At 41.7% G+C, this 26430-nt stretch overlaps 1 pseudogene; it reads left to right on the top strand.

The window, feature by feature from the left end:
- Positions 1-13769: 13769 nt before the first annotated feature.
- LOC123424915 lies at positions 13770-20856 on the top strand (annotated as a pseudogene).
- The last annotated feature ends 5574 nt before the right edge of the window (positions 20857-26430 follow it).

Below are 26430 nucleotides of genomic sequence, written 5' to 3'. Positions count from 1 at the left end.
AATCAACTTTTTTGTGACCTAAATAAAAACTTATTTCGAATATGAATACAATGGTATAATTATCACAGATGATTCATATTTGGTTGGTCTGTACTCTAATTAATTTATGATCAAAGTTCAGCTTGAAATCTGTGTGCGCCTTATTCATTGAAATTGAGAGTAGTTGGAAAATTGGGTTGTAAAGTATGCATAGAATTTCCCCCGATGCAAGATAGAAAACAGCTTCAAATTGTTTTCAAAAGGTTTTATATATGTAATCTTCTCGATGCGGAAGGACGTAAATAAAGATATCATACGTGCTTCTTTTTGCGCCGATGTACTGGTTCAACACCTGACCTTAGCCAGAAAAGCAAAAACTTAAATGTATGTTAGCCGATCTGCCCGGCTCATAGTTATGGTTTCTAGCCTCGTACGTGTGTTGCTTGAAGTTTGCTTGTTTGCTGTCTTCTGACATGATATGATGTGTTGCCCTTGTAGCTCTGGTGCTAGTGGCGCCTTGTATGTGGTTATGTCATAGCTTGTACATCATCACAATTACTTGATTCATCTGATGTTTTTTTTGTTGCGTTGTAGTAACTACTTCCCCCATTCCAAAATAAATGTCTTAAGCTTAATACAATTTTGTATTAAAGTTAATACTCCCTCCGTTTCGATGCATTAGGCATCTTATGAAAATCAAATAATCCCAAAACGCTAAGGCTCCTCATAGTGGGGAGTAACATATAGTAGTATCATGCATATGTTACTATTGTACTCCCTCCGTTCCTAAATATAAGTTTTTTAAGAGATTTTACTGGATGACTACATACAAAGCAAAATCAGTGAATATACACTCTAAAGTATGTTACATACATCCGTATGTAGTCCTCTAGTAGAATTTGTAGGAAGACTTATATTTAGGAACGGAGGGAGTATGGTACTATCTTCATAGTGCATAGTATCATAAACTAGTATCATAGATGATCTCATTTATTGACATGCATGACACATAGTAGCATAGCATTTAACATGATACAATGTGTATCTATGTTACTCTAACCCTCTCTTTCTTCTTAATTACTTGCCATATCACCATGTTTGCTAGTCCCAAGACTATCACTAGTAGAAAACAGGGCTACCGTTCGGCCCTGGCCAGCCCATTAGTCTCGATTCTTCAAGAACCGGGACCAATGGGGGGTATTAGACCCGGTTCGTGAGCCTGGGGGCCGGCCGAGGCCTCGTGGGCATTGGTCCCGGTTCGTGTGGAACTATTTGTCTCGGTTCGAGTGTGGAACCATTTGTCTCGGTTCGAGCCACGAACCGGGACCAATGGTCCTCGCTGCTGGCCCACAACCTTTACTCCCGTTTCATGCCACGAACCGGGACAAATAACTTGCCTACATATATACCCACCGCCGCGGCAGAGCACTCCACGATGCTCTGTTTTTGTCGAGCCGGCGAAGGGAGGGCATTTGGGTGCTCTAGTTCACCTCCTATGCACATGAGGTGTTCGATGAAAGGGCCGAGCCACACTAGTTAAGCTTTCTCCTCTCGAAACTCGACCTCCGAGCTCCATTTTCAACAAGACTTGTCTAGATTTAGCGGTCCGTCACGCCACGTCCCCGCCCCATTTTCACCGCCGTCGATCGCCCGCGCCGATCTTGTTGCGGGCACCACCGTGGTGAGCCTCTTGTTCTTATCTTCTTTCTGAAAGAAAAAATTCTGACTTCAGATAGATACTTGTCTAATTTTCTTACTTTTATTATTCCTTGTTATTATATAGTGCGATGGTTTTGGTATCCGCCCCCGTCGGCCCTCGTCCTGTCTATGATTCAGATGTGGTATATATTATCTTTTCATAACTATTTGGTTCATTTATTGTTTATGACAATTATGATGACCAACGTGACATATATTTTTAATCTAGGAGGTATGTGAACCGGAAATTCCAACCCACCTAGAAATGCTTCTCGAGAAGTTAACTTTGGTTGAAAAAGAAAACAAATACTAGAAGGAAAAATTGAAAATAATTGAGGATAAGAATATGGAAATGGAGTTGCATGTTGCCGAGGTCATTGACGATCGCAAGATGAAGATCGATGCGATGCGGTTGAAGATGGATGCAATGCGCTTGAAGATGGATGAAATGCTCTTGAAGATTAGGAATATTAGAAAATATGCCATTGATAAAGAGGCTTGGTATCATTATGCTGTTGGGTCAATTGTTACCTTACTTGCGATTTTTATGCATTTGTTGTTGCATTTAAATGTTTTACATAGTTGTATGTTGTTTTATGAGATAACTTTATGTATTTATTTTTCAATAATAACATTTAATCACTATTGTGCTTTGGTTTTAATGTGATGATGAACTTGTATTAATTTGGTCCTTTCTCTATTCATTTTGTTCTGCAATAGTTTTTTGATATATACTTAATTTCATAATAGAGATGAACCGCCAATGGATGTACGGTGACTGATGCACTTTGGAGTACATTACGAACCGGGACTAATGCCCGAGTCGAAAAGGGTTGTAAATTGATGATGTGGCTTTGAATGGTGCATTTTGAACACAGAAAAACTATGGAGTTCAAATAAGTTCAAAAAAATGAAATCCCTTTGTAACAAACGAGTTTCCGTATGAAACCGTGATACTTCGAAACAGATTGTCCGTTTTGTACACGAAGTGCTTCCATTTTTTGCCGTAACCCTCTCAACTTTCGCGCACATGCTATGTGGGTGAAATGATGATACCATGCCAACTTGGAACCTTTTCGGAGTTTATTTCAAATGCTTTTCAATTTCATGGTCTTATAACTCAAAATAATCAGTAAATGCATGAAAAATAACAAATGAAGTTAGAAAGGGTTGTAAATTGACGTGTGGCTTTGATTGGTGCATTTTGAACACAAAAAAACTATGGAGTTGAAATAAGTTCAAAAAAATGAAATCCCTTTGTAACAGACGAGTTTCCGTATGAAACCGTGATACTTCGAAAGAGATTGTCCGTTTTGTATACGAAGTGCATCCAGTTTTTGCCGTAACCATCTCAACTTTCTCGCACATCCTATGTGGGTGAAATGATGATACCATGCCAACTTGGAACCTTTTCAGAGTTTATTTCAAATGCTTTTCAATTTCATGGTCTTATAGCTCAAAATAATCAGTAAATGCACGAAAAATAACAAGTGAAGTCAGAAAGGGTTGTAAATTGATGATGTGGCTTTGAATGGTGCATTTTGAACACAGAAAAACTATGGAGTTCAAATAAGTTCAAAAAAATGAAATCCCTTTGTAACACAAGAGTTTCCGTATGAAACCCTCATACTTCGAAAGAGATTGTCCGTTTTGTACATGAAGTGCATCCAGTTTTTGCCGTAACCCTCTCAACTTTCTCGCACATGCTATGTGGGTGAAATGATGATACCATGCCAACTTGGAACCTTTTCAGAGTTCATTTCAAATGCTTTTCAATTTCATGGTCCTATAGCTCAAAATAATCAGTAAATGCATGAAAAAAAACAAATGAAGTTAGAAAGGGTTGTAAATTGTTGATGTGGCTTTGAATGGTGCATTTTGAACACAGAAAAACTATGGGGTTCAAATAAGTTCAAAAAAATGAAATCCCTTTGTAACAGACGAGTTTCCGTATGAAACCCTGATACTTCGAAAGAGATTGTCCGTTTTGTACACGAAGTGCATCCAGTTTTTGCCGTAACCCTCTCAACTTTCTCGCACATGGTATGTGGGTGAAATGATGATACCATGCCAACTTGGAACCTTTTTAGAGTTCATTTCAAATGCTTTTCAATTTCATGGTCTTATAGCTCATAATAATCAGTAAATGCATGAAAAATAACAAATGAAGTTAGAAAGGGTTGTAAATTGATGATGTGCCTTTGAATGGTGCATTTTGAACACAGAAAAACTATGGGGTTCAAATAAGTTCAAAAAAAATGAAATCCCTTTGTAACACACGAGTTTCCGTATGAAACCGTGATACTTCGAAAGAGATTGTCCGTTTTATACACGAAGTGCATCCAGTTTTTGCCGTAACCCTCTCAACTTTCTCGCACATGCTATGTGGGTGAAATGATGATACCATGCCAACTTGGAACCTTTTCAGAGTTCATTTCAAATGCTTTTCAATTTCATGGTCTTATAGCTCATAATAATCAGTAAATGCATGAAAAATAACAAATGAAGTCAGAAAGGGTTGTAAATTGTTGATGTGGCTTTGAATGGTGCATTTTAAACATAGAAAAACTATGGAGTTCAAATAAGTTCAAAAAAATGAAATCCCTTTGTAACAGACGAGTTTCCGTATGAAACCGTGATACTTCGAAAGAGATTGTTCGTTTTGTACACGAAGTGCATCCAGTTTTTGCCGTAACGCTCTCAACTTTCTCGCACATGCTATGTGGGTGCAATGATGATACCATGCCAACTTGGAACCTTTTCAGAGTTCATTTGAAATGCTTTTCAATTTCATGGTCTTATAGCTCAAAATAATGAGTAAATGGATGAAAAATAACAAATGAAGTCAGAAAGGGTTGTAAATTGATGATGTGGCTTTGAATGGTGCATTTTGAACACAGAAAAACTATGAAGTTCAAATAAGTTCAAAAAAATGAAATCCCTTTGTAATAGACGAGTTTCCGTATGAAACCTGATACTTCGAAAGAGATTGTCCGTTTTGTACACGAAGTGCATCCAGTTTTTGCCGTAACCCTCTCAACTTTCTCGCACATGGTATGTGGGTGAAATGATGATACCATGCCAACTTGGAACCTTTTCAGAGTTTATTTCAAATGCTTTTCAATTTCATGGTCTTATAGCTCAAAATAATTAGTAAATGCATGAAAAATAACAAATGAAGTTAGAAAGGGTTGTAAATTGATGTGTGGCTTTGATTGGTGCATTTTGAACACAAAAAAACTATGGAGTTGAAATAAGTTCAAAAAAATGAAATCCCTTTGTAACAGACGAGTTTCCGTATGAAACCGTGATACTTCGAAAGAGATTGTCCGTTTTGTATACGAAGTGCATCCAGTTTTTGCCGTAACCCTCTCAACTTTCTCGCATATGCTATGTGGGTGAAATGATGATACCATGCTAACTTGGAACCTTTTTAGAGTTCATTTCAAATGGTTTTCAATTTCATGGTCTTATAGCTCAAAATAATCATTAAATGCATGAAAAATAACAAATGAAGTCAGAAAGGGTTGTAAATTGATGATGTGGCTTTGAATGGTGCATTTTGAACACATAAAAACTATGGAGTTAAATAAGTTTAAAAAAATGAAATCCCTTTGTAAGAGACGAGTTTCCGGGACTAAAGATCCAGCGAAACCACGTGGCGTGACGCGCAAACACGTGGCGTGCCGCATATGTTATTAGTCCCGATTGAGGACAAAAACCGGGACTAAAGATCCAGCGAAACCACGTGGCATGCTGCGCAAACACGTGGCATGCCGCATATGTTATTAATCCCGGTTTTAGATACGAACCGGGACTAAAGGATTGCCTATGTAAACCCTCCCCTCTCCCACCCCTCTCCAGTGTTTTGGGCGTTGAGGTGTGAGCATGCATGCCATGCTTTTGCCACTCTAGCTCATGCATATGAGAGAAGAAGAATGCCGGCTGTTGTTATGGGGGTCGCTCTTCCTTCTTCTCCTTATGCTAGATATTTGTTATGCATTAGAGGAAGAAGGAATAGCGGCCATCATCGACGGTCGAAAAATCAGGTGAGGGAGTGTCTACCATATATGAGAGAAACTTTAATAGCAAAAAGAATTATCATAAAATAAAATTAATAAGTAATTATAAACAAAACAAAATAAAATAAATAAGTATTTTGTTGTAAGTACAAACAAAACAAAATAAGCTAACTAGCACTTTGAATTTAAGTAGAAACAAAACAAAATAAACAAAACAAAAAATAAATGAAAAAACAATCAGTAAATGCAACTAAAATTATCAAAGTATTTTATGTTAAAAATCATTAAAAGCAAAAAGAATTTTTATAAAGAACTTTTTTTGTTAGAAACTTTAATGACAAAAAGAATTATTGTAAAATAAAATAAATAAGTAATTAGAAACAAAAAAATTAAAAAAATAAGTATTTTGTTGTAAGGAGAAACAAAACAAAATAAGCTAACTAAAAACATAAACAAAACAAAAATAAAGCAAAAAACAAAAACAAAAATAATGGAAAACAATTTAAAAAATAGATGTTCCTCTCCACGTTGCAGCCGCGGCGGAGCTTATAAACAGGCTCGGAAGCTCTTCGCTTGGCGAGGTGGGACTAAACATTCAACCGCACCACGGCTGTGGCAGGCAACCGGTACCAATGCAAAAAAGAAATAAAAGAAATAAAGCAAAAAAGAAAACAAAAAAAACTGCGAAAAAATAAAAAAATTTGCCACCAACTAGGCTACCACGGCGTGAATACGACTAGAAACCCATCCATGGGCCAGGATTCATGCCCGCAGTAGGCCCAGAAGGCCCATCAAGCAAAGCATTAGCAAGTAGGCCCGTAAGCCTGCAGTGGAGAGGAGCTCGAGAGGGGTGCGGCAGTGGGGCTTATAAACCACTGCGCGCCCCTCTCAATTAGCGAGGTGGGACTAAACTTTGGCCGCGATGCGGGTAGCACAGGGGCCTTTGTTACCGGTTCGTGGCACCAACCGGTACCAATGCCCACCCTTTAGTCCCGGTTGGTGCCACCAACCGGGACCAAAGGCCGCCGCTTCCCACCCTTTGGGCTGCTGAAAAGTGACCTTTGGTCCCGGTTGGTGGCACCAACCGGGACTAAAGGAGGCATTGGTACCGGTTGGTGCCACGAACCGGTACCAATGGCTTTGCTATATAAGCCAGAAGTTGCGAAAATTTCGTTAGTCGTTTCTTCGATTCCTCCGACGACGCCGCCAGGCTGCCCGAGCTCGCCGTCGTCGCCCCTGCCCCCGACCACGCCGCCGTTGCCCGGCCCGACCACGCCGTCGTCGCCCCTGCCCCCCGAACACACCGCGCGCCCTCGCCGTGCCTCTACCGCGCCCTACCCGCCCCGTCGACACCGTCGCCGCCCTTTGCCCCGTCGATCGCCATCGCCCCTGCCCCGACCACGCCGCCGTCGCCCCTGCCCCGACCACGCCGCCGTCGCCGCCCTCTACACCGACGCCGGCGCCGTGCCTCTCCTTGGTCAGGCCGGCGCCGCCCACCCTGTCCTCTCCTTTGTTCATATAAATGATGATTTGTTTTTTGCATTTTTATAAAAATGTATATATGTATGTATGTTCTGTGTGCATATAAAAGTTAGATTTTTTAGTACATTTGGGTACATTTTAGGTTAGTTTTATCTATATATGTTCTCTGATTTAGTACATTTTAGGTTAGTTTCATTTTTAGAAAAGTTTTATATATTTAGGAAAAGAAGGAAGAGAAGGAAGAAGGAAGAAGGAAGAAGAGGAAAAAGTTTTATATATGCAAAAGTTACATTTTTAGAAAAGTATTATATATAGCTAGGAAGATAAGGAAGAAGAAGAAAAAGAATGAGAGGAGAAAAAGGAAAATAAGAAGAGGAAGAAAGGAGAAGAAGAGGAGAGGAAGAAGAGGAGAAATAAATAAGAAGAGGAAAAAAGAAGAAAGAGAAGAGGAGAACAAGAAAGGAATAGAGGAGAAAGAAGAAAAAAATAGAAATTTTCTATTTTTTTCTTCTTTCTCCTCTATTCCTTTCTTCTTCTCCTTTTTTTTAATTTTTTTCTTCGATTGCTTCTCTTTTATTCCTTTCTTCTTATCTTCTTTTTATTTCTTCTTTTGTCTTCTTATTTTTTATCGGGTATGTCGTTGTCGATATACCCCCTCCCGATCGAACTTCAACACGAGGGGGGGGGGGTACCGATATACCCCCTCCCCGATAACATTATTTTCCCATGTATATGTATGTCGCGTCGTTGTCGATATAGCCCCCTCCCGTATAACTTCGACATGAGGGGCGGTCGATATATATACCCACTCTCGACCGTGATAACTTATACCACAGGGAGCACCCCCTCGGCCCTCTTGCTCGACAAAAACTCTCGAGGACACCCAAACCCTAGAGAAAAAACGATGTTGGTCTCCTACCCCCTCCCGCCGCGCCCCTACCCGACAAACTCTCTCGAGGCCACCCAAATTTACCAAGTTAAAAGAGCGTTGTCGTCGAGGCGACCCCAAACCCTTGAAGCGTTGTGTCGAGGTCACCCCAAACCCTTGAAGCGTTGTCTAGCCACCCCAAACCCTAGAGAAGCAGCGTCGAGGCCACTAACATGATTCCTTATTGTGATTAGCTAGCTAGTTCTACGTTTGCCACTAATATATAACCATCTGTACCATGTTTGAATAATAATTGACATGTTGTAAATATTTGCAGAAACTATGGATCACTCCCGAGACGAAGAGGAAGAAGCGATGTTGGGGGACATAATTGCACAAGGAAGTGATGTCATTGCGTCGTTTCTCAGAGACACCGATGGTCTGGAAGGACCGGGTGAAGAAGAGGGCTATGTTCATGATGATCTGGAAGGACCGGGTGAAGAAGAGGGCGTTCATGATGATCTGGAAGGACCGGGAGAAGAAGAGGGCATTCATGACGGCTCTGTTGACCGAACCGAGTCCGGCCAGGTATATATATATCGTGTCATTTTGTTGCTACTGTTTTCTGCGTGTCAAGTATTTGTTCCTATGACCATGAGATCATATAACTCACTGACACCGGAGGAATGCTTTGTGTGTATCAAACGTCGGAACGTAACTGGGTGACTATAAAGATGCTCGACAGGTATCTCCGAAGGTGTTCGTTGAGTTAGTATGGATCGAGACTGGGATTTGTCACTCCGTGTGACGGAGAAGTATCTCGGGGCCCACTCGGTAATACAACATCACACACAAGCCTTGCAAGCAATGTGACTTAGTGTAAGTTGCGGGATCTTGTATTACGGAACGAGTAAAGAGACTTGCTTGTAAACGAGATTGAAATAGGTATGCAGATAGTGACGATCGAATCTCGGGCAAGTAACATACGAAGGACAAAGGGAATGACATACGGGATTATATGAATCCTTGGCACTGAGGTTCAAACGATAAGATCTTCGTAGAATATGTAGGATCCAATATGGGCATCCAGGTCCCGCTATTGGATATTGACCGAGGAGTCTCTCGGGTCATGTCTACATAGTTCTCGAACCCGCAGGGTCTGCACACTTAAGGTTCGACGTTGTTTTATGTGTATTTGAGTTATATGGTTGGTTACCGAATGTTGTTCGGAGTCCCGGATGAGATCACGGACGTCACGAGGGTTTCCGGAATGGTCCGGAAACGAAGATTGATATATAGGATGACCTCATTTGATTACCGGAAGGTTTTCGGAGTTACCGGGAATGACGAATGGGTTCCGGGTGTTCACCGGGGGGGGGGGGCAACCCACCCCGGGGAAGCCCATATGCCTTGGGGGTGGCGCACCAGCCCTTAGTGGGCTGGTGGGACAGCCCAAGAAGGCCCTATGCACCACAGGAAGAAAATCAAAGAGAAAAAAAAGGAGGAGGTGGGAAAAGGGGGAAGGACTCCTCCTTCCAAACCTAGTTGGACTCGGTTTGGAAGGGGAGGGTTGCCCCCCTTGGCTCGGCCGAACCCCTTGGGGGTCCTTGGATCCCAAGGCAAGGCTCCCCCTCTTCCCCCTATATATACGGAGGTTTTAGGGCTGATTTGAGACAACTTTGCCACGGCAGCCCGACCACATATCTCCACGGTTTTACCTCTAGATCGCGTTTCTGCGGAGCTCGGGCGGAGCCCTGCTGAGATAAGATCATCACCAACCTCCGGAGCGCCGTCATGCTGCCGAAGAACTCATCTACCTCTCCGTCTCTCTTGCTGGATCAAGAAGGCCGAGATCATCGTCGAGCTGTATGTGTGCTGAACGCGGAGATGCCGTCCGTTCGGCACTAGATCGTGGGACTGATCGCGGGACGGTTCGCGGGGCGGATCGAGGGACGTGAGGACGTTCCACTACATCAACCGCGTTCACTAACGCTTCTGCTGTACGGTCTACAAGGGTACGTAGATCGAATATCCCCTCTCGTAGATGGACATCACCATGATAGGTCTTCGTGCGCGTAGGAAAATTTTTGTTTCCCATGCGACGTTCCCCAACAAAGAGGAGCCTGGAGGAAAACGAGAAGATCGTGGAAGCCAAAGTGAAGAACTTCTTTGAAGGGGTGAAAGCAAAAAAACATCCACCTCCGGAGGAGAAGATAGATCCGGTAAAAGCAAAGCGTACTCTGGCTGCCCTGAAGAAACCACCAAAGTCTCCGACGAAAGGCAACTATGAGCGCATTATTACAAAGTCATTTATCGAAGCGCAGCCGTCGGGAAGTACTGTCAGTGATCAAAGGTTAGCAGAACGACGAGCTGGGAAAAAAGTTGCCCAACTCGGCGAACAAGCGAACCAATCGTTCCCCCCGCTCAAGGTGTCCAGCGATATCGTCGCTAATCATCCGGGGATCTTGTTGCCCGGTATCAATCCTGCAGATTACCTGCCCGATGATGCACATTTTGATTTATTGGAGGTGGACGAACACAAATACGTGTACGGGAAGCCTCTCATCAAAGATGAAAGATCTCTAACAACGATGATGCGAAGATTCCATGATTGGTACATGAAAACTTGCAAAGAGTCTGGGGGGAGTAATATTTTGACGCTGGGAGTTAGAAAGGAGCATGACCTCGTTGGACTTGAACTGTTGATGGTTCCATTTGAGGAGTTCTTCCCGTTTTTCAATCTAAAGGCCCTCGATAAATTAATGATCACTTGCTACTGCCTGTAAGTAGTACTACTTCTGTCATTAAGTCTCTATATATAGGTCAGCTCTTCATTGCATGTATTTTTAATTATCCTCGCTATATTATATGCAGATTGAAGATCGTCGAATTGAAGAAAAGACAAATTGGTGATATTGGGTTCATTAACACAAATCTCGTAGATGCATTTATGATTAAATCTCAGGCCAAAGATACCGAGGCCAATCTGCTACAATCGTTTGTATTGAATCAAAATAAAAGCTATAATACTCTTCCCTTACGAATTGCACTGAGTGTTACTGTCTTGTGCATATTCGGTTTCCCTTATTAGTCAAGGTTATAGTAATGTAATTGATGAGTTATGCATGCGTGCGCAGCTTTCACTATATTCTCCTAGAGATTAAGCTTGAGCAGGGACTAGTAACCGTCTTAGACTCGAGACGAAAAGATCCCAACGAGTATGCGAACATGACTGAAATTCTAGAGAAGTAAGTTAAATCGATCATTATCGCACCATATCGGCAACTTTGTTCATTTCCTGATATCAAGTAATTGTTTTCTTTGTCTGACAGTGTTTGGAAAAAATTCACCGCAAAAACTCCGGGACTGCCGAAGAAGCTGCAATTTAGACACCCGAAAGTAAGTACTATAGTAGCATGTTCCACGCATCTCCTAGTGATTCAAGCGCTAGTTTCATCAATACCGTTTAGCATGCTTGCTAACTATCAGTTTGATTGACCTCTATTTCTTGTAAAGTGGTTGTGGCAGGAACCAGGGAATGATTACTGTGGATACTACATTTGCGAGTCCATCCGCCACGTGACCTGTGAGCGGGGCTACTGCGACAAACAATATGACGTGCGTAAATAATAATATTCATAATTTTATTTTATTACCATCATTTGTGTTCAGTTTCATTTATTCATATATATGTATTGACCCCCTTCAAATTAGATATATCGGATGCGGAATGAACTCCTACCAACAGATCGTATGCGAGGAATTCAAGAGGAATTGGCGGCATTCTTTCTTGACCACGTGATCGCTAAAGACGGAGAATACCATGTGAACCCTAATGAGTTGAATTTTAATTAGGAGATTATATTGTAAGAGATAATTATATTGTATATATGTAGCCAGTAGCGTCGGATAGATATACGAGAACTTGTTGTTCGACCAACCTCAGAGAAGGATAGGTGGTCGATATCACTTCTCTTTGTATGCACATGTTCATGACGATCTTTTGTTTCCTTCATTTTCTTACTAGCTAGCGTGTCTAGTCCTCTTTATATGTATAGTATGCAGGGTCGACCAAGCACGGAGATAAGAGAGGACACTTCTCTCTATTCATTAGCTAGCTAACACAATATATGAAACACCTAAATTAATCCACCAAAACCCCCCTAACCCCCCCTTTAAAAAAACCCATCACCTGAAATGCTGACGCGTGGATGCCTTTTGGTCCCGGTTGGTGTCACCAACCGGGACTAAAGGCCCCCTGTCCGGGCTCGCCGCACCGGCCACGTGGAGGCCCATCTGTCTCGGTTCGTGTAAGAACCGGGACTAAAGGCCAAGGGCATTAGTAACGACCTTTTAGTCCCGGTTCCGAAACCGGGACAGAAGGCCCTTACGAACCGGGACAAAATGCCCTTTTTCTACTAGTGTATGTTACTAGCTATGATACCCCCACTATGGTCAGCCTAAGGCACATTACAGTAGTACTAGTTGCATGCATATTAATTATACTCCATCTATTAATTGAATGACCAATGCATGCAATTTATGCGTCACGTTTTTTGGATTTGAAGAGGTCTTCTAATTAATAACATGTTTTAGTTGAGAAATGAATAATGTGATTGGCTTTCTCTATAATTTAATTTCTTCTCCTATCCAATCTCTACGTGCCTAGGTTGCAGTGCACCTTTTAATATGCCTAATGCACCGAGACGGAAGGGGTATAGAGTTACAGTTATTTTAGGACGAAGAAAGTATATTTTTGGTGTTTTTGAATTTTATATGTTCTTGCCTTGGTATGATGTATCGTCCCTCGGGTTGTTAGGATTTTTGATCCTTTGGCCCACGTAAACCGGATCAATCTTTTTTTTGAACTGAGATCACTATACAAGTGAAAAGTCTTTCCCGGTGCATGATTAAAGAAAACATTCAGGCCTTAATTTTTTGAAAATACTCCCTCCGTTCCTAAATATAAGACCTTTTAAAGATTGCACTATAAACTACATACGGATGTAAATAGACATATTTTAGAGTATAGATTCATTCATTTTGCTCCGTATGCAGTCTCCTAGTGGAATCCCTAAAAGGTCTTATATTTTAGAACGGAGGGAGTATAAGACTATGATAAATGTCACACGTCAGGTATGAGCACATGACAACTTCAAACGTTTCGTATCATAAGTTTAGTGAGGCGAGGATGTCAATTTTAGTTGTTAAGCATGAATGTCAGCTTTAATTGAAATCAGGCTCTTAGTGTCACACACCTGACGTGTGATACTCGTCATTTTCCCAAATGTATTCGATCAAGACCTGACGTGTGACACTCGTCATTCTCCCAAATGTATTCGATCAACGCCTGGGCCAGATCTGCAAAAACATGAATGTGGCAGCTTGAAGTTGCCCTGCTCTGCCCTAGGTACGGTCGTCTTGAACACAAAGTCCACACGCGCAAACAAAGTCAACACACCGCAGCTTATACATGAAGCTCACCTCGAGCTCAGCCATCAGCTATGCATGCACGCATCACATCCGCATCACATGCAGCACCAACGACACGACACAATACGCTGACGATCGACATGCGTACGAGCGTCGTCGTCGTCCTCGTCGTCGTCGTCCTGCAGCTCCTGCTCGCGGGCGCCATTGCCCGGCGCGGCGGCGTCGCCCTGGACGTGGGTTACTACGCCGCGACGTGCCCGGACGCCCCGGCGACGGTGCGGCAGGCCATGGAGCTGCAGTTCTACAACGACCGCACCATCGCCCCCGCCATCATCCGCACGCTCTTCCACGACTGCTTCGTCAGGGTACGTGCCACGGTCCATGGCCGCCTCCATCTCAAGCTCTACGTACGTGTGCAACTACTAATAGTGGTGACGGATCAATGCATGCATGCATGGGCGGATTTGGGCCCCTGGCAGCCCAGGCCATTGCCTGGGGCGTGGCAAAATTCGTGGGCCTAAAAAAAAAAAAAAATCTGGCCTGGGGCGCAGCCCAGCCCCAAGCCCAGGCGCCGCTCGTCACGAACCCTAGCCCGGACGCCACGCCCCCTTCCAGCGCCCGCGCCGTCGCCGCCTCGCGCCTCGCGCCGTCGCCTCGCGCCGTCGCCGCCTGGCCGCCTCGCGCCGTCGCCGCCTCGCGCCGTCGCCCCCTTCGCCTCGCGCCGTCGCCCCCTTCGCCTCGCCGCCTCGCGCCGTCGCCCCCTTCGCCTCGCGCCGTCGCCCCCTTCGCCTCGCGCCGTCGCCCCCTTCGCCTCGCGCCTCGCCGCCTCGCGCCTCGCCGCCTCGCCGCCTCGCCCCCTTCCAGCGCCCGCTCGCCGCCTCGCGCCCTCGCCGCCTCGCCGCCTCGCGCCTCGCCGCCTCGCGCCTCAGCGCCCGCCCCTCCTCCCTTGCTGCGCGCCTGCGCCGTTGCGGGACAGCAGCCCGGGGTAATTTCCCCTTTCTTTGTACATTTTGAATTTTTGATGCTTTGTTTTTGTTTGTCTGTTTGTTAGAGTTAGAAACAAATTTTAGTTGATAGATGCCATTGTTTGTCTGTTTGTTAGAGTTAGAAACAAATTTTGACATAGAGAAACAAGACATTAGAGCTGAATTTTAGTTGATAGATGCCATTGTTTGTCTGTTTGATGATTTCTCTACATTTGTATAGGAAACGCAAGATGAATAAAAGAAACAAGACATTGAATTCGTTTTTTCAAGTTCGAACCACCGAAACCTCAGAAACAGGTCCTTCAACTCAAACAGCTGATAATACCCCTAATGTTAGAGCTGAGCTCAAGCCCGGTGATGTTGAATCGGACCCCGGTAAGAGAATACCAATTGAGGAGTTAGATCCAGACATTAGAGATCTCGCTAGAAGGGAGTACATTAGTATGGGTCCTTGCCAACCAACTGATCATACATATGAAAAGATAAACGGTAGGAGCTTTCATGACTATTGGTTCAATAATCATCGTGGCTGGTTGGAATATAGCATTGAAAAAAAATCAGCCTTTTGCTTTTATTGTTTTCTGTTTAAGCAACCAAGAGCTGAAAACTATGGTATTGAAGCATTCACGAGAAATGGATTCAAATCTTGGAAGGATGGACCTAAAGTTTTTAATCAGCATGTTGGCAAGCATGATAGTGCTCATAATAAATCTAGGCAACATTATGAGGATTTCAAAAATCAAAGACAAAATCTGCCACATGTCTTTGATAGGGGTTCTCAGAAGCAAGAAGAAGAATACAAAGCCCGTCTCTTGATTATATTGGATATTGTCAAATTTTTGATACTACAAGCTCTTGCTTTTCGTGGTCATGATGAGTCTTCTAGCTCAATGAATAAGGGTAACTTTAAAGAGTTGTTGGACTTGTTCATAAAGAAAGACCCAAAGGTGGCAAAATTATTTGGGGATGCGGGAGAGAACCATAAGCTGACATCAAATAAGATACAAAAGGATTTATGCAAAGCTTGTGCAAAAGAGACCACAAATGTCATTCTTGAGGAGATTGGAGATAGTAAACTTGCATTACTTGTTGATGAGTCCAGAGATGCATCTATGAAGGAGCAAATGGCTATGTGTTTGAGGTCAGTACATTTGCTTGTGTGTGTGTGTGTTATTGTAGCCTTATAGGTGTATTTTCTTAAAGTTCTTATATATTAATCATGCTCCTTTGTCTTATGTAGGTATCTCGGCAAACGAGGGGAGGTGATTGAGAGATTCATGGCAGTTGAGCATGTTCCTGACACTAAAGCAACTTCACTGAAGGTAGCCTTGGATGGTTGTTGCTGTTGCCAAGTGTTGTTCATCAGTAAGGGATTTTTTTGAGTACACAAGCATGGTTGTTAACATTGTTAATGCTTCTTGTAAAAGACATGATCAATTAGCCCAAGAGCAACATGATGAAATAGTACGTCAAATAGAGTCCGGGGAACTTCTTGAGGGAAAAGGGAAAAACCAATTAACGAACCTTGCAAGACCTGGTGATACACGGTGGGGATCACATCATAAAACATTGTGTCGTCTTGTTGAGATGTGGAAACCAGTTCTAAAGGTATTAGAAAATTTACACAATGATGCAGATAATGTTGCCCAAAGAACCACAGCCGCGGGGTTGATAAAGCACATGGAGTCTTTTGAATTTGTTCTCATATTGCATCCGATGATTAGATTATTGGGCAAGACTAACAATCTGTCACAATGCTTGCAATTGAAAAATCAAAATATTGTACGTGCTGTGGGATTGATTAAAACCACATTGGAGGATATTCAAGAGATAAGGCAGAATGGTTGGGATGGGCTCTTCAAAGAGGTAACAGACTTTTGTGTCAAATATAACATTCTAGTGCCAAATATGGAAGATACAAGGACTGCTAATGGCCGTTCAAGGTCTTGGGGTGGGCAATTGGTAACTTACAACCATCATTTCAAAATTGAAATATTCAATGTGTTGCATGATCAACTTATTGTGGAGTTGAACAACCGCTTTGCTGAAAGGTCTACTCAATTGTTGAGATGCATTGCTTGTCTTGATCCCAAGAATTCATTTGCCAATTATAATGAAGACAAGCTAGTAGATCTTGCTAATATGTATGCTGCTGACTTCTCTACATATGAAGTTACTTTTGTCCTTAGAAACCAACTAGACTCATTCATTCGGGAAGCAAGAGGTGATCCACATTTGATGAATTGCAATGATCTTGGTCATCTTGCCATGAATATGGTTAAAAGTGATATGCACACAACTTTTCCCTTAGTTTACCGTCTGGTTGAGTTAGCATTGATTTTACCTGTTGCAACCGCAACCGTGGAAAGGGCATTCTCAGCAATGAGCATTATCAAGACCGGATTGAGGAACAAAATGGGTGATGATTGGATGAATCATAGAATGGTATGTTACATTGAGAGAGATGTATTTGTTAGTATCGAAGAATCCAAGATCATTGAGCGATTTCAAGGTTATCGCACACGTAAAGGTGTTTTGCCTCGTCCAACACGTAAGTATTCACATTTTGCATCTATTGTTAATCACTTTTGCCTGCTATATTATGTACTGATTCGCATTTCAAAATTTTGATGATTGAAGGTTTAGCGATGTCTGCTATTGAAGATGTAGTCATGGGAGGCTCAGATCAACCAATCATTTGATTTGGTATCAATCTTCTGTATCATTTATCTATGCCACATATTGTCTTTTGATTTGTCTTGCTTTATTACTTGACCCATCATGGAACATAGATTGATTCTTATATGTCTTGAAACTGAAGTTTTTTATGGGTAGTTTTTAGCCATTAGTTGTTCGCCTGGGGCGTCAACAATTCCTGGGTCCGCCACTGCATGCATGCAGGGGTGCGACGCGTCGGTGATGATCGTGCCGGCGGCGGGCGGTCGTCGGAGCGGGTGGCGATCCCGAACCAGACGCTGCGCGGCTTCAACCGGATCAAGAAGGTCCTCGAGGCGGCCTGCCCGGGCGTGGTCTCCTGCGCCGACACGCTGGCGCTCATGGCGCGGGACTCCGTCGTCCTCCTCGGCGGCGCCGCATACGGCGTCCCGCTCGGCCGCCGCGACGGGATGCAGTCCAACCCGTGGGAGGTCGACCTGCCGGCCCCCTTCGCGCGCTTGGACGACGCGCTCGGCGCCTTCGATCGCCGCCAGGGGCTTCTCGGCGGAGGAGACGGTGGTGCTCTTCGGCGGCCACACCGTCGGCGCTACGCGCTGCTCCCACTTCCGCTACCGCCTCGTGCACCCGGACGGCACCATGGACGAGCCGCTCCGGCGCGAGATGGCCGGGGCGTGCGGCCTCGCCGGCGACGTCCTGCCGCCGGACGCCGACGACCCCACCGCGTTCCTCGACCCGGACACGCCGTTCGCCATCGACAACGCGTGCTACGGCTAGATGATCGGCAACCGGAGCCTGCTGCAGCTGGACCAGGAGGCCGCCACGCACCCCGCCAGGGCCGGCTACGTCGCGTACTACGCGGCCAGCCCCGACGCCTTCATGCGGCGGTTCTCGGAGGCCATGGCGAAGCTGGCGGCCGTCGGGTGCTCGAGGGGGACGCCGGTGAGGTCAGGAAGGTGTGCACCTTAATTTTGGAACAACTACGTTGTTGCCAAAAAAAAGGCGGATGCTACTTGCATTCAACAATGGGGAGTGATCTGCGCCGGCCGCAAGATCCACCAATTTCGCGCATCCGCACCGTTGGATCTGCATGCAACATTTTTTTCCCTATGCAGCAAATTTTCGATCGCGATGCAGCAATCTTTTCAACGATTGCAATAAAAAACAAAAATTATAGAAAAAAATATCTACGTGATCGTAGCAAAAAAAAAAAAAAAACTGAAGCTGATGGTACGTGGTAGCAAAAGTCAAACGCCGGTTATAACAAATATTTACGTGACGTGTATGCAACTTTTTTAGTGAACGGTTGCAGCAAAACATGATGCCGGTTGTAGCAAAAATTAACACGGTTGTAGCAAAAGTAAAAAACATCGATTGTACCGAAAAATCCGACAAACTGGAGTTGCAACCAAACGTATATGCAGCTTTTTTACTGGGACAAAAAATAGTAAAAAAACGCTTGCAGCAAAAATGACGCTGGTTGCAACATATTTAGACAAAAAATGTTGGATCCATCGACCACAGAAGCGCGCGGGTGGGAAAAATGTTGCAAGGACCCGCGCGCGCGAGGGAGCGACCGGCGCGTCGTTTCGGCCGACGCGCGGGTGGGAAACGATTCCCTTCAACAATTTAGACCAATTTGTTTACTCAATGTGAGTTTTTTTTTGCAAAAGTTGCCACTAATAGGTTAACAAAAATAGCTGATTCAGTTGTTCAGCCAACACAGTCTGTGTTCATGCCTGTGAGACATATCTTGGAGGGTGTGGTTGCCCTACATGAAACGCTACACGAAATTCACACAAAGAAACTAGATGGGGTTATCTTTAAAGTGGATTTCAAAAAAGCTTATGATAAAGTTAAGTGGTCATTCCTTCAACAAGCCTTACGCATGAAAGGATTCAATGAAAGATGGAGACAATAGGTTGACACTTTCATTCATAAAGACAGTGTAGGAGTTAAAGTTAATGACGACATTGGTCACTTCTTTCAAACACATAAGGGGTTAAGACAGGGTGATTCGATGTCTCCAATGTTGTTTAACATAGTAGCAAATATGTTGACAATACTGATTGATAGAGCTAAAGAGAAGGGTCAGATAGGTGGTCTCATTCCACATTTGGTAGATGGGGGGTCTTCATTTTACAATATGCGGATGATACAATTATATTCATGGAACATGATATGGAAAAAACGAGGAATATGAAATTATTGTTATGTTTATTTGAACAACTATCGGGGTTGAAAATCAATTTTAACAAAAGCGAGCTACTATGTTTTGGGAAGGCAAAAGAAGAGCAAGATGCTTATAGACAGTTATTTGGATGTGAAATGGGTTCACTACCTTTTAATTATCTTGGAATACCTATACATCATAGACGGTTAACAATTAAAGAATGGAGATGTATTGAAGAAAGATTTGAAAAAAAAAACTAAGTTGCTGGAAGGGCAAACTTATGTCTTACGATGGGAGGCTTGTATTAATCAATTCGGTGTTAACAAGCTTACCCATGTTTCTATTGTCTTTTTTTGAAATACCAGCAGGAGTACGAAAAAGACTAGATTTTTATAGATCCCGTTTCTTTTGGCAAACTGATGAGAATAAGAAGAAATATAGATTAACGCGATGGGATGGACCGGGGGGTTTGGGCATTGAAAATCTAGAAATAAAGAACAAGTGTTTACTTAGCAAATGGTTATATAGGATATCCATAGAGACAGAAGGAATGTGGATTCAAATCCAAAAAAATAAGTATCTAAATTCAAAAACTCTAGCCCAGGCTACAAGTAGACCAGACGATTCTCCTTTTTAGAACGGGTTAATGAAGGTAAAGGTTCATTTTTTCTAGAGGATAAAATTTATAGTAGGGGATGGTGCCTCTACAAGATTTTAGGAAGATACTTGGCTTGGGGACACACCTCTAGCACTACAATATCCAATGCTTTATAATATTGCACAACGCAAACATGACTATGTGTCCACAGTTGTACAATCGATACCTCTTAATTTGCAATTCAGACGAGCTTTAATGGGAGCACGTTGGGAGGCATGGTTGCATCTAGTAAGAAGGATAATGGAGGTACAATTATCTGACCAACCAGATAGTGTTCGTTGGATTTTATCTGTGAATGGTGTATTCTGAGTGAAATCTATGTACACGGATTTGATTAATACAGGATACTTATCTAAATCAGTACATATCTGGAACATCAAAGTGCCACTAAGGATTAATTTTTTTATGTGGTTTATACACAAAGGAGTGGTATTAACCAAAGATAACCTAATTAAACGTAATTGAAGAGGTATAGCTAATTGCTGTTATTGTGATCAAAATGAAACTATAAGACACTTGTTCTTGCACTGCCCTCTAGCAAAACTACTTTGACGCACTATTCATATAGCTTTTAATGTGATTCCTCCTACATGTATTACTTCTATTTTTACAACGTGGCTCAATGGAGTGGACGTTAAAATAGCTAAACTTATTAGGATTGGGATATCTGCTCTCTTTTGGGCTATATGGAACACCAGGAATGACATGATCTTTAATGGCAAGAAATTCAATAACTTTTTGCAGGTCATATTCAGAACGACTTCTTGGATCCGTACGTGGTCATTACCCAGTCATGTGGACTCCAGAAAACTTATGGATACTGGGTGCAACCGATGAGAGATGTCCGCACGGGTTATCTTCAACCGGTTTGGATGGCGTGTTAGTAATAGACTAAGTGTCTACGCATCGTAGTCTGCTATCTGATATGCCGGATATGGCAGTGTTTTTAAGAGATTGTTTATTTTTTCCATTTTCATTTAGAATTACAGACTTATTTGGATCTATGATGGTATTTTTCATCTTTATTAATAATATGGCTGCGTGTATCGATTGATGCAGAGGCCGGGGGCTTTCCTCCTTTTAAAAAAAGGAAGGTATGCAACGCGTACAACAAATGACACGTACCTACGCGGCCAGTCGATCCAGTGCCGTACCACCAGTCAGAGAAATTGCTAGCTGGAATTGTGAGTAGATTACGGGATTTTATGGATGTATTCTCTTTGTTATTGGTTAGATCGTAGCGTTGACCTGATTATTAGGTTAAGAAATGTTAACTTCTCGGAAGAAGGATTAGGGATGCTTGTTGTTGCCAGCCGACACACTGATAAAGGATGTCAATCGATTGAATATTGTATTCCCTCTGTCACGGTTTAAAAAACGTGCTTGAAAACTCTCTCAATGTAAGTGGTTATTGATTGGATGTAAGATAGATTAAAAAATAACATTCATACTACATGCATATAAAAATAGTAGAACGAAATACTAATCAGCTGATATAAGTAAATGCAATGCGTCCTAAAACTTATCTACTCCCTCCGTCTCAAAATTCTTGTCTTAGATTTGTTTAAAATAAATATATCTAGTGACGTTTTGGTATTTAGATACATTCATTTATAGACAAACTTAAAACAATTTTAAAACGAAGGGAGTATCATAAAAATACACGTAAACTTAACCGTCCCTTTTAAACTCTGATGAAGAGAGTATTTCTGTCAGTCACTTTTTGCATGTTCACGGTTTCCTTGCACGGTGATTATTGGTGTCGAGTAATGACGCAGCCGCCAGAGTGCATGCAACGGCGACTCTCCATGCTGTTGCCGCGTCAATGCCTAATAGGCAACACACACATTAGCTTAATTGCCGGCTAGATGTGCATGAATACACGGAAAAGCAATACCATATATACAACAAGCGTACCTACATATTTATGTACCATACGTAGGTATTATCCTTTCAGAGGAAAGAAAATAAAACAAAATAAAAATATTAAAATAATAATGTTTTTCTAAAAAGAAATGAAACTATTTCAGATTCTTTTAAATGAAATCAAAATAATTAAGTTTTTAAGAAAGAATGAAACCCTTTAAGAAGAAAGAAATAAAAAAAAAACTTTCAAAACTTGTACACAATTTGCACTGAAATTGCAGTTTTTGAAATATGAAAAGAATAATCATATAGTAGTGAATTTTCGCATTCTACTGTAATTTACACATAATGTAACTGAAAATAATGTATTTGCTTTAAGAAGAAAGAAAAATTAAAACAACTTGCCCACAATCTCGCATCGAAATTACACTTTATCGTAATAGGCAAAAATAATCATGTAATCATGAAGTTTTGGCACATATTATATATATATTTTTTGTAAATAATTACACTCAGATGAAAACCCACAAAATACAAAAAATAACCAGTAAAGGAAAAAAATGCATAGAAACAGAAATAAAGAAATAAAGCAAAACTGAGCACATTATAGTGAGATTTCCGCAAAATAGTGTTTCCTAAAAAGTAATTGATTAGTGACATCGGTATTACCCTTACAAAAGAAAAAAACTAAAATAAAATAAATAAGAGAACAAGAACAAAAAAAGATTTTTTCTATGGAAGAATGAATTCGTGGCATAGGTACTACCCTTTCAGAAGAATACTAAAATAAATTTAAAATAATGAAGTTTTCGAAGAATGAGACTCTTTAAGAAGTAAGAAAATGAAAAAGAAAAAACTTTCAAAACTTGCACACAATTTGCACTTTTGTGAGTATGAAAAGAATAAGCAGATAATAGTGCATTTTTTGTATTCTACTAATTAATTTATTTTCCTTTAAGAAGAAAGAAACTTAAAAATAAATTTGGGCACAACATTGCACCAAAATTGCACTTTATCATAATATGCAAAATAATAAAATAGTCATGAAATTTTGACACATATCATATAGTATTTGTTTGTACATAATTGAACTTAGCTAAAAATCCAAAAAAAACCAATAAAGGAAAGGAAAAAGGGGAAAAATGCGTAGAAACAGTAATAAAAAAACCAAAAATAGCAACAAAAGAAATAATTAAATTTCCTAAGGAAGAATGATTTAGTGGCATTGGTGTTACCGTTTAAGAATAAATAAATTGGGAAAAAGAATCTAAAACAAACACTGACAAAGTTGTTACGAAATGAACATACAAGTTGCGCTTTTTAAAAATATGCAAGTATAAGCATATAAAAATGAACTGTTTTAAAAAAAATTCTAAGAACAAATAATAGTGAAATTGGTATTAACTTTAAAGTAGAATGAAAATGAAGTAAAGACTAAAACATATCAAAATAATGTTCTTTTCCTGAAAAAGAATAACTAGTGGCATTGTATTTCCTTTAAGAAGAGAGAAGATTAAAAAGCACTTGCGCGCAACGTTGTACCAAAATTGCACTTTATCTTAATATGCAAAAGTAATCATATAATCATGAAATTTTGACCCATATTATAGAGTATGTGTATGTATATAATTACACTCAGCCAAAAAGCCATAAAAGCAAAAAATAACCAATAATAAAAAAGAAAAACACAACCGAGAAATGAAAAAAACAAGCCTAAGAAGCAATGCGACTGAATCAAAATAGAGGTCAATAGATTCCACACAACGCAAGTCAGCACCAAAATGAAACATGATTTTATTTTAGAAAACATCACACATCTCAAAGTAAAATCGGACGGACACAAAATCTAAAAAGAATTTCCAGCTGATTGAAATATTGCTAAAGTGGATTAGATTAAGGTAACTAAAATAAGTATTAGTATCAGGTTACGTTTGCTGAGATATGCACATGAGTGGCTACCTCCGGGCATGAAAGTCATGGAACATTTTGAGTTTCACTTTTCGAGGGCCATGCTGTGTTGGTGCCCTTCCATGATCCTTCGTCTTCTTCGATAATGGGGCTGACGACACCACATGCTGACTTCGGCTTGGTAGTGCTCAAGCTTCAGGGGTGAAAACATAAGTCCGACCTTCGATGGTTGCACTTGGCAATGATGCTGTTTTATGTGGCGTGCCCTTATTGAAGCCATCACTTTGTAATCCAAGATCTGACCTTTGGGACGAAAACCGAAGATCTGACGAGTAGTGGTTGGATCCCGCTACCGCAACGGTCATGTGTCATTATCGTTTTGGAGGCATTTTTTCCAAAGAACCTTTCTCGTAGCTCATGTGTTTTCAAAAGATTTTTGCATTGTGACTATATTTAGATTAATGTCGATGCCAACTTTGTGGACAATAGTAAGGTCACTAGTGTGAGAGTAGTGGTGATTTATGCGTGTGAGTGGATGCCAATATTATTTCCTTGTGGGATTATATTGGTCGGTGCATGAGCGCAGATGAAGTGGACTGCAGGGCTTGCCTCATTGGTCTCTACATTGACATGCCCTTAAATATGCTTATTATTTTGAAAACTGGTTGTGCATTTTGGAGAGAGGCACATGGAGATTGTCAAAAATGGACGATGAACGAAACCCTACAATGGATGTTATCTTTGTTTCTACGAGAAGGAGCCAGATGGCATGGTTCCGTCAACACATGTAACATCTTCAAATTTTGAAGCAGTAGCTTTGCTGTCAATGGTCGCACCATCCCCTCTCCATTCAAAGGAATCCGTCCTCGGTTTCGGATCAACCTTTGCAATCTTGTTCTTCAATGAAACATGCTCATCCATCTTTATTGCGTTGTCACACATCGGTCGCAACATGTGTTGTTTCCCATAATTCCAAAATGAATATGTATCCGTTCGACCTTTATGTGTAGCATTGTGATCACATTGCCATGGTATCCCCAATAACAAGTGGCATTCATCCATGAGAGAGAGAGAGAGAGAGAGAGAGAGAGAGAGAGAGGGAGGGAGGGAGGGAGGGAGGGAGGAAGAGAGAGATAGAGAGAGGGGGGGGGGAGAGATGAGGGGGACGGGGAGGGAGAGAGAGACCCTATTATTTTGAAAAGTGGTTGTGCATTTATGACGTCTTTCCTTGCAAATGAAAACCTTGACAAGTACTCGTTGATCTAAAGAAGAAAGCGCCTAGCATCTCTAAATTCCTTCAAAATTCAAGCTTGTTAAGATAATTCACGCGGCCAATATGATGGCGCGTGAGATTGCAAAAGTTCAATTTTGATAATAAATATGGCATTCTTCTTAATAGTTTGACGCTACGTGGCATTTGCTATAGTGAATGATCGCAAGAGCATTTTAATCAATTAATATATTTCAGAGGGGGGGGGGGGGGTGCTAGCAGTTGCTAGTCTGTTGCTAGTCATTGGTCGTGCCGGCTTTCTTTGTTCTTTTATTCTTCTTTTTATCCTTTTTGTCTGTGTGCATCATCGTTGTCTCGACTAGGTCTTAATATTGTGTTCATTGCAGAAAATGGGTGTAACTGATATCGTCTTGATTAATATATTACCCTTTGTTGAAAAATGATCTTTAGCACATGGTATGGGTGGTAAGCAACTTTACATTTGAAGATCTTCAGCACATGGTATGTGTGGTAAGCAACTTCACATTTGAAATTGAGCTATGATGCTTTAGGTCATTAGATAAAAAACAAAATCCAATAAAAAGAAAGAAAATATATCTTCCATATTTGTATGGATGAATCCCAAACCCTTAATAATACACCTTTCACATTTCTATTGTATAGGTGAACCTATATGTTAGTGTGGTACAAAAGATATGCCACCATATGGTTGTTTTTGTCCGCCAAGTGTTTTTGCTGGTTCCATTCGCCTTTGGTGGTTGAGCTAGAAAACACCAAATCACTCAATGCATTGCAATTTATAGCCCATTTCCTACTATGCACCAAAGATGGGGGCGGGGATGGGGATGACGGGGGTGGCGGCGGAGGGAGAAAGAGACCGGGGAAGAGAGATAACGACTTAGGGTTAGGTCTTTACACCGTAAATGGTTCAGATGGGCTTGGAATTTTTACCACTACACGCGCTAATGGAATTCTAGGCGCGTACTCGTCGCGCCCGCTAATTTCAAACGCGCCCTTTCTTTCCTCTTAGTTTTTATACATACTCTCATTCGACTAACATGCATGTCAAATAAAACACACGTACGACACATCTGCAAGAGCCACCTGTGATGATGTCGGTGGTGTATGAACAAAGGAAAAAAGCGAGGTTTAGCTAGTCGATCCATTACAGTCTTCGTGACGGATCTTTGATGTCCATCATAAAGGAGCTAGCATGTTGGCGGTCATGTGCCACTTGATGATTCGTGACGGTTTTTCTTGACGGTCTAAAGAAACGTCATGAGAAATCCGGCATGGATTAACAAATTTCTTGTAGTGATGCTTTACATTTATGTGTTGCTCGCACGGACTCGGGTTCACATTCCCCCTAAGCATCCATCCTATTCAGGCCTGAACTGCTTCTTTCCTCTTTTGATCAGGTGTTCTTAATTACTAGTGGATTACCAATTCCTCT

The sequence above is a fragment of the Hordeum vulgare genome, chromosome 2H (genome assembly GCF_904849725.1).
Source record: "Hordeum vulgare subsp. vulgare chromosome 2H, MorexV3_pseudomolecules_assembly, whole genome shotgun sequence".
NCBI lineage: Eukaryota > Viridiplantae > Streptophyta > Magnoliopsida > Poales > Poaceae > Hordeum > Hordeum vulgare.
The sequence above is the reverse complement of the archived record's forward strand: the minus strand, read 5'-3'. Positions and strand labels throughout refer to the sequence as shown.